The sequence below is a fragment of the Oreochromis aureus genome, linkage group 20 (genome assembly GCF_013358895.1).
Source record: "Oreochromis aureus strain Israel breed Guangdong linkage group 20, ZZ_aureus, whole genome shotgun sequence".
In the NCBI taxonomy this organism is placed as follows: domain Eukaryota; kingdom Metazoa; phylum Chordata; class Actinopteri; order Cichliformes; family Cichlidae; genus Oreochromis; species Oreochromis aureus.
Window position 1 is genome coordinate 32,991,431 of NC_052961.1, and position 7,492 is coordinate 32,998,922.

Consider the following 7,492-nt stretch of genomic DNA (forward strand, 5'->3'; position numbering starts at 1 on the left):
CACCCGCTCGATAGCTAGCCGGGGGGTTCAATGGTCACTCGAGCCGGCGAGAGCAGTGGACTCCCGGCTTCATTGTTTTCAGACCCCGCTGTCTTTCGCTGCTCAGGTAGCGAAAGACGAGTGATATATAAGTCACTCGGGTAACTTAAAAATTTAATTGTTTGGCTTTGTTCGGTGTTTTATTTGTTCCGGAGCAAATTGGTTTGGCTGAGATCAAAGTTATTAGATTATTAGATTAAATAAAACTTTATTAATCCATTCCCGGGTTCCTCCGGGATTTTCACACAGCTGAATAAGCGTCAAACAGAAAACTGATTAAACAGAAGTGTGAGACAGTTGAGAATTTACGGCAGTGTCCTGTTATATTTTAGATAGCAAGGAGCAGACGGCTGAGTTTATTAAACTCCACCGACACAGCGGTGACGCAAATCTGAAGGCTAGACCGTCCCATTTCACAGCCTCCCACTTCCGGCCTTCTCGGTCTTCGAAGGACCCGGCCCACATAGACCGTGAAGGCCGGGTCCTCCGAAGGATGCAGCCTACGTTTTGGGACACAGCAGATGTTGTTTGCAGCCGCTGCGATGCTTTTGACCAAAACAGGCGTAGCTTGATGACACCATCAACATGCGCTATCGCGGTAGAGCGGTACAGTCAAAATCTCTACCGTTGGCCAAATTTATATAGTTTCTACCGTATACCATTTATACCGCCCACCCCTAACTGAGATGTCCGCAATGAATGCATCTAAAATTAGTGTATATGTTAATAGCCCAGCAAACTCTTATCTTCTAGTCGGTAAGTGGTACAGTAGTTGCTCATTTTACAGTAGGCAGGGTAATCTAACTCTGTGGAATCTCACTGTCACTGTGGGGAATTAATGCAATGGGACAGCACTGACCTGATAATGCCCTTCTGCTTGGCTGCAACTTCAAAAGCAAAAACACCAATAGTAGCATCATTACTGTCTGCTCTCCTGTTCGCCTCCTTCTCTTCCTCGCCTTTTTAACTCCATAGTCAGGTTATGATTACAATTATTGAGAACAAATATACAACTAGTAAAAGTGCAGGTACACCAGCTCTACCTCTACCTAAACTGAAGGTGGAAGAATATTTGCATGATATGCAAATTATCCTCTATTGATTTCCATCCATATACGCATGGTTTGAATAAATTTAGGGGAAATTTAGAGGGAAGTAAGTCCATGCAGTACACCAGAACACAGAGTGCTGATCGTAATATTTCAGAGAAAATAGGAACCTGATGACATCCAGCAAAGCAGCAGTCGAGATTTTATTCCAAGTCACAGTTATCATAAAAGAAGGATATGTATATTTATATACTACACAACCATTCTTAAACCTATACACGTCCATTTTGCCCAGATCTCCGTCTTAGTGTTGTGTGACAGTCACATTTGTAAATGAAGCATTTCCTTATTTGTGTTTTCACTGATTCTGATTGGTTCTCTGACAACTGACTTGTATAAATGCATTCTCCTTTAACAGCTTTACTTCCCATACCTGATAAAATCACCTCTATTTCACTTCAGCTATTTAATTACTGTAAGGGGAACACAGTAAGCAACATATTTATATTAGCTGTAACATAAATTTGATCCATTCATTAATGCCAACTGTGGCATGCTTGTTTGATGTAAAAAGCATCCGCCTGCAGACATAGACACACACAGTTATCATGCATGCGTCAACCTCCTGCCCCAGATCTCACAGTCATACTAGCATACGTGACCTTACTGCCTCCTGTTGGTGGTGAATCAACTGGAAGAAGTGACCTGGAGAGAAAGTCAATACTGGGTATAAAAGGCAACTAAGAAGCTGCCACCAAATCCTGTTTAAATGTCTGCACTGCTTTGGAGTTGGACTTTTGACCTTAGCTAAACCTTTCAAGAAACGATGGAGGGAACAGGAGGGAAAGTACCGCATTTGTACTGTGAACCACAAGAAAGGATGAAAAGAAAACTAAAGAAACAAACATGCCACACATAAACCTAATTACCAACTCTTAGGCACTTATATGCCAGATAGAGAATGGAGATTAGAGAACTTTAATTATCCAATCACTTGGCAACCATGGGACCCCCAACAGAAAGACAGTCAGTCAACCACTAAAAACGACTTAGGAGGTTAAAGGAAAATAAAATAAAGAAACAGTAGAAGAACAGTGGTGCAATCAAAAACTCTGAAATGGTTTACCTGTAGGCCACATTTGAAATATGTATTTGGGGAAAATATCAATAAATCAGGCATTTTTCCAGGAATTTCTCTCTCACACCATTTCTCAGTACTAAACTACTGTTTACCACTGACTCATTATTTTCTGTTAAGAAATAATGTGGGTAGCATTATGAAGTTACCTGCTTCTCAATTCAAAGTTATAACATTTTCATGGGTTTTCTTTCTTTCTTTTCTTTTTTGTCTTTCTTAGTTCTGCTTAGTGTGGATCTAGCAATGAACTACTAACTGGTACATATGTTACATTCTACATACGTAGATGTGTACATGCTAGGCCCTATTAGGATGTATCAGTTAAAAACTGCAGTTTTGTGATACGATTATTGTTTTGGACAAATACATTCATATACTATGCTACTAATACTAATATCTATATTATAATTAGTTTTTTCAAAGAAACTAGAAAGCAAATACAGTGAAGGGGGTGTGATAAAAGTAAGACCACTGAGAGGCAAGAAGAGCCAGAAATAGACATGGTAATTAATCCTCTGAGGTCTAAACTATCATCTGTGATGACCCCAACCCAAGCTCTGAACACTTGCTCTGTCAATATGTGTGGAATACAAGCAAAAAGTGCTTAAATACATACGCAAAAAAATGTACGTGTTAGTTACAATAATTACTTTTCTTGCCTCATAATAGCCAACACTTTGGAGAACAAAAATAACAAAAGTTTGATATTTTATCACGGGGTTAGGATTAAGGTCCTGATCTGGCCCCATCTGTTTCTGTGAACTGGGTCGGACAATCTTGTTAAATTAAGCTGCATTAGTTCTGCAACACGCTCATCAGGACAGAGGCTGAACTCCCTGTGAAACCACTGTGGTGTTATTAAGCAAAATGCCATGTTCCACATTTGGTACACTCTGTGACTTGACATTGTACATCATTCAAACTGCACTATAAAACAGCTGTGTTAACAGATTAAATAACTAACATGAGGCATCAGTGAACAGCTTGTTTCTGTTGTGCTAAGGTAGGGCTGTGCGATATGAACAAAATCTCATATCCCGATATTAAGACATCTATCGTCCGATAACGATATAAATCACAAAAATGTAACGTTTTCTGTAAATTCTCTGAATGTCGGGCAGCTCGACTTGCGTGAAGTGTTTCCAGCTGGGCGTGGCATACCTGGAGTCAAGTGTTTTAACTGATGCATGAAACGATACATTTTTAGACATAGGTTGTAAGGGCCGCGTGCTGCGGGGAAAAGCCTGTTCTAACGTTTGAGTCTAAGGTTTATTTTTTAGCACCTGACGGCTCTTTTTTGCTTCTCATCCGTAAATACTCTGCATCTTTCACGTGATTCAGTTTATTTTGAAAAGTCTCAACAGGATCTTGAGCTTTATTGTGAAAGGTTTATGTGGAAAATAAACAAGCGGACACGAGGTGGTGTTACCGTCGTTGTTGCTAACGACAACGCATAAAAACAAGCGCTTGTCCGTCTGTAGTGTGGTTATATTAAATATAAGAGAAAGAGAGAACTTTAGGAAATTAATATAGCCACTACAGTGACCATCAAAATAATGAAAAAATATTGCCGTAAACAGTTTATTTTGCGACACCACGAAACAAACGATAGCGTAAAATGAAACGATAGACGTTTTTATATCGTCACCCGATATATATCGTTATATCGAACAGTCCTATGCTAAGGTGTAAAAAACAGACGTGCAGAGAAGGTGCAAGCTTTGATAAGAAGTGCTTATAGGTCTGTTGTGGTTTGGCAGAAACTAAGTCAGCAAAGCCTAGACACACAGGAACACTATGACTTCTGATAAGATCGGAACTAGAATGCAATGTTTTAAAATGTGCACAACAGTGTCCACAAGAAAATAATGAGTACTGTGATACAAATCTCCAAACTCAACTAAAAATGCTCCCTGAAGTGTGCAGTGTTATGATCAACTATCAAAGTGAAACTGAAAGGAGGAACATCTTAAAGCATGTGCCAAGGATTATTAACTTGACAACAAGTGATCTAATACTGGAACTGTGTATAAAAGCACATTCATACTTTCCTACACACAGTGCCAGTGACTTCATAACACTCTTTCTGTCAGCTGGATATTAACCAGGCAATATGCAGAAAAAGGATTCCACATCACAGATATGCTGTCCTGTAATGAAGAGAAAAACCTTCATGTTGCAGCATTAAGACACTTATAGTAAAAGCCTTGATATTTTAGGGAATATGCTTTCCTAAATATTCTTAACCATTATATTATGTGACCTAGTATGCTCATTTTCAGCTCCATGTTTTAATTCTAAGACTCTACTGGATACCCAGAAACACATGATTCAGTTCATTGTACTCCTTATTTATAGTATACTGGGCCAATAAGGAGAGACTTAGTAAGCTTACTTTAGTTTAGTCTTTATATCAAGTGTCTGTCTCAGCAAACTCTAACTTACTACATAGTAATATATCATTACCAACAACCAAAGTTCATTTTAGCTGTGATTTCTGGTTGCGGGAGCATCGTGTTTTGGCATTATTTTTTTACCTCAGGGTCTTGACACTTTGCACAGGAAGAATAAATTCTATAAAGTTTCATGAATTTTTACAAAAGCATGTCAGGACAGGAGTTCAAGACCTTAGTGAAAATACAGTGACCTAGAACACGTCCTAACCCAGTTGAGAATCTGTGGTGTACCCTAAGGAGAGCTGTTCAATCAAAACAGAAATATTGATGAACTGAAAACCATTTTTTGAAGCAATGATCCAAATTTCAACCTTGTCACTTCGGAAGTCTTATAAAGAGCTAAAGAAGATGTGTGATGGAGGCTGCTGCAAGTTACTAAATTAAATGCTATACTTTTTAGCAATTGCACTGTGAGCAACTACTCAAAAACATTTAATAAAAACTGAAAAATTGGACTATTTCTGTCTCATTATGTTTAAAAAGAATGTGAATCTGTTATGTGAAACGCTAAATCATAACTCCTCAATGAAGAAATCCTATAAATACCAAAAGAGATTTCTCTTCTTTCTTTTCTTGAAGCTGTGCCCTGTATCAGTGGTGGTCCTTGAAAAGTCTAATCAATGTTTTACAAGAATCTCAGCAGATCGGGTTTTAATTCTTTTCCAACAACTAAATGTGAAGTTACTCAAGAAATTGTCTACAAAACCTTTCCAAGATTTGGAAAGTTAGACAAGCAAACACTAGTTTTCAAGACATCTTTAACATATATCATTGGCTTTCTCAGTGGATGGACCTTTTGTCATCTTGATGACAAGCAGGTAGCACTTTAATTATCACAAGGTCAAGAGGGAATTTCTCACATTAAAACTTTGACAGTTCTACTAAGTTATTGCTGTTAGCTCTTATCTATCTGCTGATTCCTAGAATCACCACATTATCAAGTCAAAATTAAAAGAAATGACTCTGGTGACTGTACTAGGAACATGACAGATAATGTGCTACACACTTCTTGAGACAGTGTGTCAGTAACAGTCTATTGACCAACCAGACTGACAGCTTCCAATAAGGTCTATGTGGTTAATTGTGGGGATCATTTAGGGGATCATTTAAAGGTCACAACCTACCTGAGAATCACTGCTGATCATATCAATCCCTTCCTGGCCAACACTAACAGATGCATGGATAAATGGCTTTAAATGAAATGAAAAGTCCAACTGAGATGGTAACTTAAACTTATGGAAATTCTATGCTGTGATTGCCTAAGTAAGCCTTGAATATATATTCTCCCTACGGACCTTTGCATGTCTGCATCACACTAGCTCGTGAAACGCACTCTTTCCGCGTGTACCGCATGTGTGTGTGTGTGTGTGTGTGTGTGTGTGTGTGCGTGTGTGTGTGAGTGTGCGTGCGTGTGCGTGTGCGTTCGGATGTCTGGCTAAAGCAGATCTTGTAGCCTCACAGGAAACAAAGCGTGGGCTGCGAATACACAGAACTATAAATGGCAGTTCACACTGTCTACACATGCTTCTAAGAAAGGCACCCAAGGCAAACAAACCCACCGGAAGATCCTTGTCTTGCAATAATCAGCCAATTCGGCGCATTTTTCATTAAATGAAAGACACGTGGGAGCGACAGTATATGTGAGGGGAATGATTTTTCATGTGTGACAATACAAAAATGTATCTGCATGAATGAATTGCTGATTTCTTTTGAATTATTGGCTCTGTGGACATTGAAAGCGCATCTATATATTACAGTAGGCTATGCTACAGTGCGGAATTCAGTGACAGAGCATGTTAAGGATTCATGAGACCAAATGCGACTGATTAAAAAGCCATTTGTTCATTTTAGTCTATAGATTGCTCAAAAAATAACCCAAAACAGACAATGTGTGAAATACTCGCGTACTGCTATATGAACATGTTGTAGATTGCAAACTAAATGCATTTCTGGCCATCATTTTACCTTCGGACATGTGGTTACAGGGATATCACTGCTACTGATGCTGAGCGGCAGTCCCCGCCATAGAGTCAACACCGGTGTATGAAAATGAGCACGCTTACCTTGTAAAGCAGCGCTTATTAGTCCACTTCTTCCCATATAATCTTCTGTCTACAGTCTCGTGTGGAGAAAAACTAGCTGCAGATGTGGTGCACTGTCTGCAATGCTGCTGCTTAGCGCTCCTCTTTTATGGAGGCAGCGGGATTTAATCGCGGTGTGGCCACTTTTAGTATGGAGGATGATTAGTGCCGCCATAAGAAATACAATCAAATTAATTAATTAATAAATGAGCAAAAAAAAAAAAGAATATATTACGAGTATGCATGCGTGTTTATTCATTTCTTGTCTTCTTCCTTTTAGTATTAAATGTGCTAGTCTGAATAAAATATTCTACAGCTGTAATTGTGTCTGCCAATACCAGCGACTGTAAGTGGTGGAAGAAGCACACTTGGATACAGCAATGATCTTCTACTGGTTTTTATATTTACAGTGCTCATCAGACAAACAAGGCAAATCATTAAAGTTTTGTGTGGGTGACAAAGCCATAATCGTTACAGTCTCACAGGAGTTTGTGTCTCGCTTTCTTCCATTTACACAAATTAATGTTAATTGCATTTAAAGGGAAACAAAGTCAACAATTCAGACAACTAATGAGTGACTGTGGTGGGGCGTGGTCTGCGGTGCAGGGAGGGTGGACGTACCTGCACGGCATCCTTAATCATGCCCGCCGAGTTAAAAACACGGGGACTCAGGGGTTGGTGTGTGTTGTGGTGTGATGTGATTTGAATAAAATGGCTCTAAATGATGAT

At 39.2% G+C, this 7,492-nt stretch overlaps 1 protein-coding gene across 2 annotated transcripts in view; it reads right to left on the reverse strand.

Moving 5' to 3' along the window:
- Nucleotides 1–6,847, reverse strand: part of slco4a1 (solute carrier organic anion transporter family, member 4A1) — a 32,873-nt gene extending 26,026 nt beyond the window's left edge. For both annotated transcript variants that reach the window (XM_039603950.1, XM_039603949.1), the window contains exon 1: nucleotides 6,746–6,847. The gene's annotated coding sequence lies outside the window, so the exon portion shown is untranslated. The remainder of the gene's footprint in view (nucleotides 1–6,745) is intronic.
- Between the last annotated feature and the right edge of the window lie 645 nt (nucleotides 6,848–7,492).